This window comes from Xiphias gladius, chromosome 4, assembly GCF_016859285.1.
Source record: "Xiphias gladius isolate SHS-SW01 ecotype Sanya breed wild chromosome 4, ASM1685928v1, whole genome shotgun sequence".
Lineage (NCBI taxonomy): Eukaryota > Metazoa > Chordata > Actinopteri > Istiophoriformes > Xiphiidae > Xiphias > Xiphias gladius.
The window spans coordinates 25,971,683-25,984,434 of NC_053403.1; the positions used below are offsets into that span (position 1 = coordinate 25,971,683).

The 12,752-nt window shown below is 43.7% G+C and overlaps 1 long non-coding RNA gene across 1 annotated transcript in view; it reads right to left on the reverse strand.

Moving 5' to 3' along the window:
- LOC120788712 overlaps window positions 1–12,752 on the reverse strand; it is a 23,652-nt gene continuing 10,900 nt past the window's right edge. Inside the window, exons 2-4 of the long non-coding RNA XR_005707285.1 lie at window positions 8,940–9,093; window positions 1,010–1,169; window positions 1–613 (exon numbers count right to left, since the gene is read on the reverse strand). This is a non-coding gene — a long non-coding RNA (uncharacterized LOC120788712). The remainder of the gene's footprint in view (window positions 614–1,009; window positions 1,170–8,939; window positions 9,094–12,752) is intronic.

Below are 12,752 nucleotides of genomic sequence, written 5' to 3' on the forward strand. Positions count from 1 at the left end.
ATTCATTTAATTGAGGTTTTACATACAAAGGTCACACCGTTCAGCTCATTCATAATGGTCAATTAACAATTCTAAACTTAAAAGGTAAGAACATATTACATAGAATATGAAGAAAAGCATATGGTTTGAAAAATAATCACAGCGCAGCACATGAAGGAATCAACAGTCAATTGTCAAGATGACGTTAATAGACCAACAAGAGTTAAAGAACAACTATTTTTGTTAACATTATAATAAAGGAAAGTTTGTATGCTGACTCTCTGTTGTTTACTACTACAGGTATCACACTGATTCCAAAAGGCAGGGACTCAAATGCATGACTCAGACCAAAAAATGTACTTTGCAAAAGGATTGGTACACAGGCAGGGAATCAGAAACAGGCAAACAAAACCAGAAGGCTAGGCAAAGGCCAGGTTTAAGAAAAACAAGAACAGAGTCACGCGGTGAATACTAACACTGGGAAATTGCTGGAATGCTTGCTATAGAGAACAGAGACTCGCACAGAGACTAAATACACCAGGAGAGGGGAGACAATGAGACACAGGTGCAGCACATTAGGGGCAGAGCAGACAGTCACAGTGTCGGGAAACACGTGAGGGCAGGAAGTGGGGATCTGAAATGAGACGAGAAAAGGGTAAGAAACACAAAATAGAAACGGAAATACAACATGAAAACACGGAGCAAAGAAAACATGACCTAGGAAGCAGAATTCGACATGACAACAGGTTCCCATTGGAACCTGTAACACGGCCGCATCAACCCTAACATGGTCAGCAACCTAAGCTGATAAAACAAAACCTTATTATCTGGACATGGATATTTTGTCCTATACTCCACCTGTTCATTAAAGGGACTGATTAGAAACAAGAAAAACAAAAGCCACTACACATTTCTCAGCAGAGTATGGCAATTGGCATGTGTTAAGAACTCTGCTGGTCCTACTGGTACTAGCTGTTGATATGCATGTCAATCCCAGACCACCAGCAATTGAACAAACAGGCAGCCTCACCCCAGCACAAATGCCCAAAGTTCGACCAGTGGAGGATCTGATCTCCCAGGCAGGCGGGGTGCTACAGAGGCGGCAGCGTCGGAAGCAGTGCTCCTGTGTGCTGTAGCTCTTCATGTAGCTTTATGACCCGCCATCATACGGTGTTTCCTTGTATGATGAGCTACAAGAAATAAAGAAAAGATTGAATCCCTGCATAGAAACAATATTTTCTGATGACTACAATGTTAAGTGGTTAACAAAAAAAGAAAATGATTATGTTGAGGATAAACTACCAGCAAATGTTTGAAGGACCTAGAAGAATCGGTAGAAACAGTAGAACCATATTAGATATGACATTTACCTACAAAGCAGATCCGAAAAAAAAACACAAGTGAAAGCAACTTGGCAATGGGGGGACCAGACAAAAAGGAGTGATTTTACTCTACAGTTTAGTCAGCGAAGCCACCACGGTCGAAACGGTGCAGGAAAAACTGCAATCTTTGTTTGGACGGTGGCACAGGATATTTCAATGGCCTCCACCTTAGTCTGCACAAGGTGGACCTCACCCTGGACGACAACCCTGCCAAGATAAGTCGCAGTTGGTTTAGCAGACTCACACTTTGCTAGGTTTAAATCTGCTTCTGCCAGCGGGTCAAAAGCTGCATTCAGACGTTGGACATGAGCTCTGCATTTGTCAAGACACGCTACAACATCATCTTCATAGGCTGCACACCCTGTCAGACCAGCTGGTTGTTCATAAGGCACCAAAATGTTGCAGGAGCGTTTCTCAATCCACAAGTCATAACAGAATATGAAGACAACCCCGACAGTGTGAAGAACAAATGACATTTTCTGAGCCCCAGCTGTCATTGGTACCTGCCAATGACCTTTCAAAAGGTCCCGTTTAGAAACAAATTTTGCACTTCCCACCTGATCAGCGCAGTCCTCCATAAAAGGCACTGGATATCAGTCAGGTTTGGTGACAGCATTAAACTCCCTGAACTTTATGCAAAACCTATCTGACCCATCAGCCCCATCTGCCAACAGACAGGCCTCTCACTTCACTCACCTGCGTTTCCTCCCTGAGTCTTAGTTCTTCCCAGCAGGGATGCGAGAGAGAGATGCAAGGAAGAGCCGCGAGAACGGAGGAACAGTACTCACCATACTAAACATTCTCACTCTCGCTCGGTCCAGCGTCATTTCGAGGAGACGGCAGCTGCTCATGACACAAATCATCTCGACTTTCCAACGTGTAGAAATAAGTAGCTGTAACCAAGAAAATCTGCTCCAATATAGATACAGGCAGCGGCAGCGCGTCACAGCTTGTGACTGTTTTATATCTATTTTGTTTATTACTGAAAGACGAGAACACACGTGAGGGAGCATTTAATATAAACTCTACCTTAATTGACAGAAAAGAAGAAGAAAAGAAAAGCCTTCTGGCTAAGTAAGAAAAAAGCTGCAGAGTATTTTTGTGATTCCTTCCTGATTCAGATTCTGCTCATGTAATATTTTGTATTTTAGAAATAAACATGAGTAACAGTAGAGCTGTTGTTGGTGCTGCCGTTCCTGCTTCTGCAGGTATTTTGCTCGGCTGACCAATCAATAAAGAGATTCCAGGCGAAAGGGTGTTGCCGCCGGGGAAAAAACCTAGGATACGTGTGCGGTTCCTCACTTAAAGCTTCTCTCTCCTCACTCCTCGTCTCCTCCGAGGTGCATTTAAGGGACTGGAATGTCCTTGATGATGGCAGAGGGAGTAATGTTTTCTGCCTCAGAAAGTGATTTCTGAGTAGACTGGATCTGTTCAGACACCTTTTATGCTCCCGCTTAGCTTTAGTCCTTGCACATGTCACAGTACAGGAAGAAAAAACTTCAGGGTGCTGTTTAGCACACTCGTCCAAAAGGATCCGATGAAAACGATCTAAGGGTACTCACAGAGGAACCAGCCCTATGCCAACCACAGGAGATTTTCTTCCCTTAGCATTACAATTGGAAAAATTCAAAAATGCTCTCCACATAAAATTCTCGAAGTCTCTGTGTATGGCAAAATCTTAACCGATTTCTTTTCTTTTCCATCCAAAGACACAAAACCTCAGACATGTTCATGATAAGTGCAGAGGACAAGAGGCCAGCTGACTTCACATTGTGAGAGAAAAGCTTGAATATTGAAAGCATTTAATTTAAAGCTTAAATATGTACTGAACAAAAGTCATTTATTACCTTACAATATTATAACCAGCAATATAGGTATTGTTATAAATATAACAGGTAGTGATTAAGTCTGTGTGAAATTAAACTGTTTTATTTGCATTACAGAGAGTGGATTGTTTTCAAGGTTAATCTAGATAGTAGAAGAGCCTCCTAGTTTCACACGGGGAACGGGGCAGGAGTAAGCGTAGGGAGAAGGGCGGCTGCGTGCTTATCTTGACTAACCGAAGGTCGACAGATTATGTGTTTATTTGTATAAAAACGCCTGGTTGTTATTCCTGCATGTGAAACTTTGTCTCCCCTACTTTCAAGTATAATAAATCTACTCTGAAGGTAAGAAGTAGAGTCTTGATTGTCTCCCACTATTTAATGATGCACTCGGTGCTGATCTTAGGGAGTTCCACAACAACATACCCACTGGAATCAGCTGACTTTTGGCCAGCCTTACTCAGTTAACATTCCCCTCCCCATCGTCCCTTCTTTTTACATGAATGTCCCTGGAACATGCATGATAGCAACATGAGCTGGCTCAGAGGCAACACCTACATACTCCTGAGGCCTAAACCTGAAATTCTCCCTCTGGCGCCCTTCTCTGTGGATCTGACCAAATGCTGAGCCACTAGCATGTGTTAAACATACTCAACAGCCATAACTGCAGCTGCAGATGGTGTCTTCACCTTTTTCTCATTAATATAAGTAGCACGGTGCACAGCCAATTAGCTCTTGAACTGTTTTAACACAATTAAAACACACAAGTGCTCATAATCTTCCGACTGGAAGCAGAGCACGGTGTGAAATGAGGCAACATATCTTTTGCAAATTTGACACAGGTTTTTTTGCCCTCTTTCTTCCAGTTCCTAAATCTCTGCCTGTTTGCCTCAGGGAACTAACTCATATGCTTTTAGAACTGCGACTTTAATCTTAGCATAATCACACTCTTCAGCAGAACTCAGGCCACAAACAACGCAGCAACATCAAAGTTTTATGGCTATCGGGCCATCCTCTAACGTCTGAGACACGCTTGAAAAATTTGAAAATGTGTCAGGATCTTTTTGTCAGATTTAGGCAAAAGGTTTTCAGAAACAGTCAAACTGACTAACTGCGCCTTATTCTTCATGTGAGTACTGGCGGTGAGTACTTACGGATGCACCTACAAACCATCTGTATTGGGGATGACAAACTGCCACTGCCAATACTCCAGGGTGCTACTAGCCAAATGCTACTAACCACACATACGACACATACCAATACGACCATGAAAACAAAAAATCAACAATTCCTCCTTATGAGATAACCACTGCTACAGCCTATCTGGAGCACAACGAATGCTCCAGCCAGACAGCAGAAAAACGCCACAGCTAGCAGGCCACAATTCTCCCCACAGCCGTATACAGTATAGCCCACACTCACCATTCTTAATGGATAGACACCTTATATGCAGGTTAAGACGATATACAACTCATATATGTACTCATTTGGCAGACGCTCTTATCCAAAGGGACTTCGAAGCGAGGGACACCACTAAAGCGTTGGTACAGCAGGAGACCTTGCAGTAAGTGCCAAGTACTAAATCTATTCAAAAGACAAAGTGCAAGGGGAACAGTTAAAGAAGTGCACGGAAAGTGCTAGTTTGGCATGTTTGGGTGTTAGAGGTGGTAGGAGAGGAGGTGTTCTCAGAGGAGATGAGTCTTCAAGAGATTCTTGAAGACAGAGGTGGACGCCCCTGCTCTGATAACATTTGGTAGCTTGTTCCACCATCGGAGAACCACAAACTAGAACAGTCTGGACTATGATTGCTTTGTGTGCAGGGATGGCAATGCCAGAAGACGTTCCTTCGAGTAACACAGTGGACGAGAAGGAGCACAAGCATAAGAACTAAACTATGGCAAGACGGCAAGATGGCGGCGCATCCACACACAGCGGATATGTGCTCTCCAAACCACTGCTACGCATGCTATATACTTCTGTGTATTATCTTGATGTTTAGCTTATTTGCCAATTTGAAGTGTATAGCAACTTTAGCGACTTTGGCAGCATTCCGAAAGAACTTGCCAGAGCAACGGCCGCTCCGAGGATCATCATACTGACCGGCAGCTGATGAAGGCACCACTGCGCAACCGAGGACGGCGCGCAGGGGTGCCGGCAGGGCTATGAAGCGCTCTGTACAGACCTTCTCTGCCAAGTGTTTTCCTTGCCTCCAACAAGATGGACGAGGTGAGGCTGCGGCTCAACACACAGAGGTCTCTGAGGGACTGCTGCATGATGATTTTTACAGAGACGTGGCTCAGCGTGCTGGTCCCAACGGGGCTGTGGAGCTACAATGGAGCGGTAAGAGCAGAGGCGGCGGGCTCTCTATCTACATCAACAACGACTGGTGCACTAAGCATACTGCAGTAGAGAGCTACTGTTCCCCAGATCTGGAATATCTACTGCTTAAATGTTGGCTGTTTTATCTGCAGCATACATTGGCCGTATTACAACTGCAACAGACGCTTTCATTGCTGCAGGAGATTTGAAGCAGGTCTGCTTATGATCTGTGCTCCATAAATTCCATCAGCATGTGCAGCGCTCTATCAGAGGCTCAAACACTCTGGATCATGTGTGCACGAACGTCAAAGGCTCATAAAACCGTGGAGCAACAAGGCGGTACAAAATCTTTTGAAAACAAACAATAAAGCTTTCAAATCCAGTGACACTACAGCATGCACAGCGGGGTCCAAAAGTCTGAGACAGTCTGAGACACAGTATACAGCAAATAAAACGGACCTTTGGATAATAGTAAGACCTTTAATAAAACTAATAATTATAGTAATAACGCTAATAATAATCAGACTAAATATGATAATAATGATATTCATAATAATAGAAGCAGTTGGTGTTGAGCAGGATCATGGGGCAGTAGGTGGTTTGCAGTCACAGATCCAGACTCTGCAGCTCCAGAGGCAGAAATACCTGCAGATAGCAACAGGAGGAGAAAGGAGAGAGACCAGAAAGAACAAAACTACGGAGAGAGAAGAGAAGCCGAGTTAGTGACGAGCACCGATTGGATATGAATGCGTACAGATGGAGAGGAAGAGGAGGAGAGAGGAGCTCAATGCATCATGGGAAGTCCCCCGACAGTCTGGGCAAAGTTTGCTTATTAATTATCAGATCCGCAGATGACACCATCTCCCTGGCTCTTCATACTGTCCTGACTCTCCCGCAGAGACAGGGCACATACGTGAGGATTTTATTCATAGACTACAGCTCTGCTTTCAATACTGTCATCCCCAGCAAGCTCACCTCCAAACTCCACCAGCTAGGACTTAGCTCATCACTAGGTAACTGGATCCTGAGCCTCCTGTCAGAGCGTCCTCAGGCGTCTACTATAACTGTGAGTACTGGCAGCCCACCAGGATGTGTACTGAGCCCCTCCTCTACTGACTCTACACGCACAACTGTGTCCCTGCATTCACCACTAACACCATCGTAAGGTTTGCCGATGACACAACAGGGACTGGGCCGATCTCCATTAACGATGAATCAACCTATAGAGCGGAGGTGCAGAACCTGGTGAGCTGCTGCTCAGAGAACAACCTGTCCCTCAATACTGCAAAGACCAAGGAGCTAATCGTCAACTTCGGAAGGTACGCTCCAGTCTTTATCAACGGAGACAGAGAAGAGAGCGTATCCAGCCTCAGGTTTCTGGGCATATACATCACAGAGGACCTCACGTGGCCCACTAACACCGCTGCACTGGTTAAGAAAGCACAGCCACAGCTGTTTGAGGAAGGCTGGTCTGCCCCAACAGCGGCTGGCGACTTTCTACCGCTGCACCACAGAGAGCATCCTAACATACTGCATCTCTGTGTGGTATCTCAGCTGCACAGTAAAACACATTTAGCTGTCACGGACCCGTTCGAAATCGACAAGACCTGAAATGTGTACGGCAGTTAAGTTGTACATGTTTTAACGTGGATAGCATGTTTAATACACCAAAAAAAACAAACTTTTCAAGCAAAGGGTTGGCCAACGTAGCTGACTGGATCACCAATTTTCAGTGAGACTAAATGCAGCTGTTATTGTGAGATGCAAACAGATAATGTTACACCGCTGCCTTTAGTAGTTGGCCTATTATGGCTTTAAAAATAAAGTAACGGTATTTAACATCTTAACATTAGGTCACCTCAGTTTCCGTGTTACTACACAATCACTTTTTCTCTCATTTACATAGTAACAAGGATGTATGTATTAATGATGACTCAAAATAAGCAAAGAATGATGTGCGAAGTCAGCAGTCACGTGTGTGAACAGCTTTCTCTAACTGTCGCTAATTCAGCATGACAGGTTCTGTTTACGTGACTGGACAAGAGGAAGACCATTCTGATGATCCAAGAAAAGAACCGACGTCGCTGTTGCGTTCTTCTCTCCATGCTGCATGAATGACAACAGAGATGATTCGTCATACCAAGTTTTTGGTTCGTCAGAGAACTCCCGAGCAGTTGAGGGCAATCCCTCAATGAGGGAGGAGTGAAGGAATCAGGGAGGGCTTGAAAGAGGGAAGCAGTTCGTAGCTTCATACCACCCAGAGCCGTCACAGGAGGCACGTCACAAACTGTGGCCCGTGATGTGCGAGTCTGATCAGAGTGGCTGATCAGAAATAAAAGGCTCGCACCAGCGATCACCACACGATGCAGCCAGTTAGTTTTCTGTCTGACTTGATCCCGACCCGCTCTGACAATGCAAACGTATGCATCAAAACCTCACGAGATCAGGCACCTACAGTTTCTGGAGCCAGGTGCCGCAGCGCCACACACCCGATTTAACATGTAAATCTGCTCGACAAGGTGACGTTTTACATTAACTTTGGTTTTTTTTGTTTAATCTGAGAGATCTTGATTTTATCTGTCGACTTTTGCACTCTGAGGTTTATTAACAGAATATATGTTGTGTGGTCGACGGTGACATCAGTCAGAGAGGCTGAATGAAGTCAGCTTTTATTACAGATAGTTCATATGCACTGCAGACAATCGGTGATAGTTCAAGTCTACACTATGAATAGTACTGGTTTAATTTGTGAAGTATTAAGCATCACAAAACTTTTGATTGAGTAGAAAGTGAAGATTCTTTACATGACATTTGTGCATATGAAGCCCTGACAGTCTGAATATCTGACAGATGAGTCCTGTTTTCTTTCCTCTCCTCATATATTTTGACTATTGAATAATGTTTTGAATTTATTTATGTAGTTTGAGAGCCACAGCACTAAAGTCCGGTCGGCTGATTTATATACAGCAGCAAACTGATATGATGGAAGGCTTAGCATGAGACTCCATCTAATATGGAGTTTAAACAATAAACAGATCACAGACCACCCATATAGCATTTTAATAGTCCTCCCTGTCATTCATGAAAACAAGTGGACACTGAGTACGAGCTGATCGATTGGTCTGATAACATCTTATTAAATCAGGATCAGCTCTAACAGGACGTGAGTGTTTTCTGTGTCTTCCTGTACAAACTGTGAAGACTGTTGCAAACTGTCCATGTTGACTGCAGCTTTTTGTCACTGCCCCCTGCTGCTGCCACCTGGGCTTGTCAACTTTCCAGGGGAGGCGCAGCTCATTTTAGTGCTGGCCTATGATGAACGACCAAATGTTTTAAGTTCAATACGAACATAAGACATCTCTTTCACTCTTGACTTACCGTACCTGTATGTGCTCGCTGCTGAGACCAGTATTCAGTATTACAAACCCCTACGTACTTGCTGCCCTCCACGCGTGCCGTACATGCTGAACTGCAACCCTTACACCAAAGAGACCGACTGGGAGCTCCGGGGCTGGCTCGCTCCGAGTCGTTTGTTAGCCTGTTTGCCTGTTAGCCTGTGGATATCACTCCGGACTCCTGCAGCCTGTGGACTTTGGAGACACAACGTTTAGTCCCTGTTAAAATTCATAATTATTTTGATTCAAATACTTTTAGTGTCTCCTGGTTATTTTTTATTATTTCTGCCACTGTCAGGACACAACATACATGAGAATTGGTTGAGTTTTACTGTAAAATTATCATGGCACCACAATTATCACTGTAAATTTAACAATGTCCTATAATAACTAAATGATACCAAAGTGTTAATAACAGTCGTAAAGAATGAACTAATTGTTGTTAATGTTACATGATAGGGAAATCTGGAAGACAGGCAACCTGGTAGTCTCTCATATCCTTTCTGGTAAATGGCCTGAGTCAAGATGTGTTGGACATACACAGTTCCTTTTTAGACTTTTTCTAACATCATATCCCTTGGCGCCCTGCGCCACTACACTGGATAATTTTGATGAAAAATACAACTTTCCATCCATCTAAATGATCAGATTCAGTAACCTTATGCTTGTTTCCATTCTAACATTTGAGTATATATTTAATCCCCATTCTCTGTAAGGTAGTTTATGAGTGTGGGTACGTGCTTGTAGTTATTCGTTTCAGTTTTGCATTGCTGCATGCTGCCTTTTGGATCAAGTACTGTAGGTGCATTGGCTCTTTAAGAGCGATTATTCTTCTTCTATTGCTCATCATTCCACCCCCTGCTTGCTAGATTGCCTACAGACCACAACATACACATGTGGGTTCGAGAGTCACCCATAGGGCAGAAAACAGTGCCCCCTACTGTGCCTGGTCAGTGCCCAAGCACCAACCTTCCGCAGGTCAAAAAATAAGCCCAAGCCCCTCTCAGTGGCAGGGCCCGTTGCCAGTGAAGCAACGCTGAAGATCTGGCAGAGGGAAGTCTGAACGTGACTGGTGTATAAACCAGCAACCATTCCAAGGCTTAAAGAGGGAATGAGGGACAGGTGTGCCAGGAGGGGGCAGGAAAGGGTGCAGGAAACTGGCTGGAAACTGAAGGGTGCTGAGGGCATCTGGTGAACAGGTTGTGAAAGACGGGGGAAGTTCTGGAAAGTTCCATGAACATGCAGAGGCCCAGAGAACACAGAGGAGGTGAGGTTGAAGGGGGAGAGAGGGAGATTTTATGTTTGCATATTATTATTTATTAACCCTGCCTAAACCCATTACATAAAAAAAATGGCAGTGATTCCTTAGCACAGATGCACATATCAATGTCTGAATCCAGCACAAAATGAAAGACCAGTGCACTGATCACTCACACAACCCTTTAACACGCACGCACCTGGAAACAATATATTTGAAAGGTCTCACATATTGTACCTGCCTTCCATCGTACCTGTATTGTTAATGTTTTCTCCACTTTATGTTGTTTTAAATGACCACAATGACAGGACAAGAGTCCAGTCTATCAACACAAGCTGTTTATTAAATATTTATATTCACTTTTAGTCTCGTTTGATCACTAAAACAGTCCAAGAAATTTCATAAATAATTGATCGATAAGCTCAGAACGACAAGAACAGACACGGATAGGTGACATGGTGTCAGTGTCTACTGTAAGAGCACTGTGTCAAAATCATTACAGCGTGTCTTTGTAGAGAAAAGAATGTGAGTTACCACACAGCCGGCACATACTGTCACAAAACAGCTCAAACACTGGCTCATTTGCTATGGATCTGGCAACCGATCTTAGGTACTGGGTTGTATTTGTTTGGGACCGTTAAGTATCAAAGCTACGTGATTAGCTACCGTGTATATGGCCTGCAGGTTAAGCACAAATAATGACAAGTGTAAGTCTGCTAATTATGGAACAAGTGACCATGTAGGATGGGCCCAAGACTTCCTGGAACTGGCCCCAAACATTAACCTTACCTCCTCCTTGCCACCGTCACCTCACACACTGCCTTTAAATATTAAGGACATTTAAAAGTAAGGGCCACACAGTGCTCCTAAACATTATGACAATTTTCTTCAAAACAATAATTTGTCCAGTACTTGCTATATTATTGAACAGAAAGCGACCATATTCATTTATTTTGGCAGCGGCACTGACTACAGTGTCTACAGTGACTACAGGCTGCCCCATGTGGGGGGAGACAAATACAACTGTTGAGAAACTATGAGAAATGACCTGTGGTTTACTTTGGAGGACTTGGTGGGGTGGGGTCGACCTACTACCAAAGACAGAAAGTTTCAAATTCTACACTCAGTGGCTTTAAATCATCGGCATTTTAATCGCTGGCAAACACTTGCACACCCACCCACACCCCCGACTACATGCTTACTTTCTACTGCCATCGCTGTTGAGCAAACTTCTGGCTAGTCTTGTGTTTTCCCACAAAATGTTGTTGCCAGAGTGATTATCATACTCGTACTTGCAGTCGCCGTTAGAATTCTGCAATAAACAGTTTCACACACCTGTAATTTCCAGTAGATCAGATCTAAAAAAAAAAGTAAATTGTTTTTTATAACCAATCAGAATGATGGGTAAACCTGCAAAAAATTTAAAGCACTGCACACTGTAGTTTCTGATCAAGTACCCTTATGAGCAAAAAAATGTAATGCTTTTTTGTTTAAAACTCCCCTGAAACTTGCATCGGTTTGTTGTTCTACACATGTTTAATACAATACAAATGAACAGGAAGTGAATTTTATAAAAAGGGGGGTACAACCCCGTCTACACTGTATATTATTATTAGGACTGTTCATCCTGCGCAGTAAGAAGTGAAACCTCCTCATATGTGTCACCTGGGTGGTTGTAATGCGCTCTGATTCCTGCTCTTCCATAATCTCCCCCATGTCCGAGTTGAAGAATGTCCTAATTACAGCCATTTTAAAGGAGCGGGTGACGTCTTTTGATGTAACATTACCCTCCAATCCAATTAGCCCAACACTTGTCAACCTCACTCAGCAGTGATGGCTACTAGCCTGAAAGTCAGGCCCAGTCACCTACTGCCTCTTTCAGATTCACCATGGCCTGCCTCTACTGAGTAACTACACCAGTCCAACCCTCTCTATCTGCTTCAGTTTTATTTAGGTGTGACTGAGGTTTTCTGAAAAGGCTGGTATCAATTTTTCAGTGCGGCATTTCCTCAGGACCCACTGCGTGGAAACAGAAAGTCTACAGACCCACAGAGAGTGTGACTAAGTGTATTTTATGTTGTGTGGTATATCAGGCGCTGGCCTCCACAGGTCACACAGACAGCTGGCTATATTTTAAAAAGCATTCATCAAAGCTTTGCTTCTAATGTTGGTTTGTTGATTTTGTCAGGGCAGGTCACTAGCTTAGCTACTACCTATAGCTAGCAGTCAGGGGGCCTTGATGGGAAAGCAGGAGTGCTCAAACACACCTACTTCTGTATTCTTTAGGGAAATTCCCGGCATTTTTAAGGCCCCCAGTTCAGGCCAAGGGGGGAAATAGCAGAAATATGAGTAGTTATAATGATACAACTATGATCAGAATGATGCCCTTCGAACAGCTACAAACGTAATTAGAAACAGATAGATTGAGTTTTTATCAACAGCAAACAGTGAGGGTTCTTACAAAAGTATGGTCAAATATACTTTTATGTACATGATTGGGACGAATTCAAAAAGAAAGTCTGTCTCTATTAGCCTGTCACGAACGGTGGCCTGATGCTATTTACAACATAGTTGAGGTAAGCAAAGGCATCGGCCA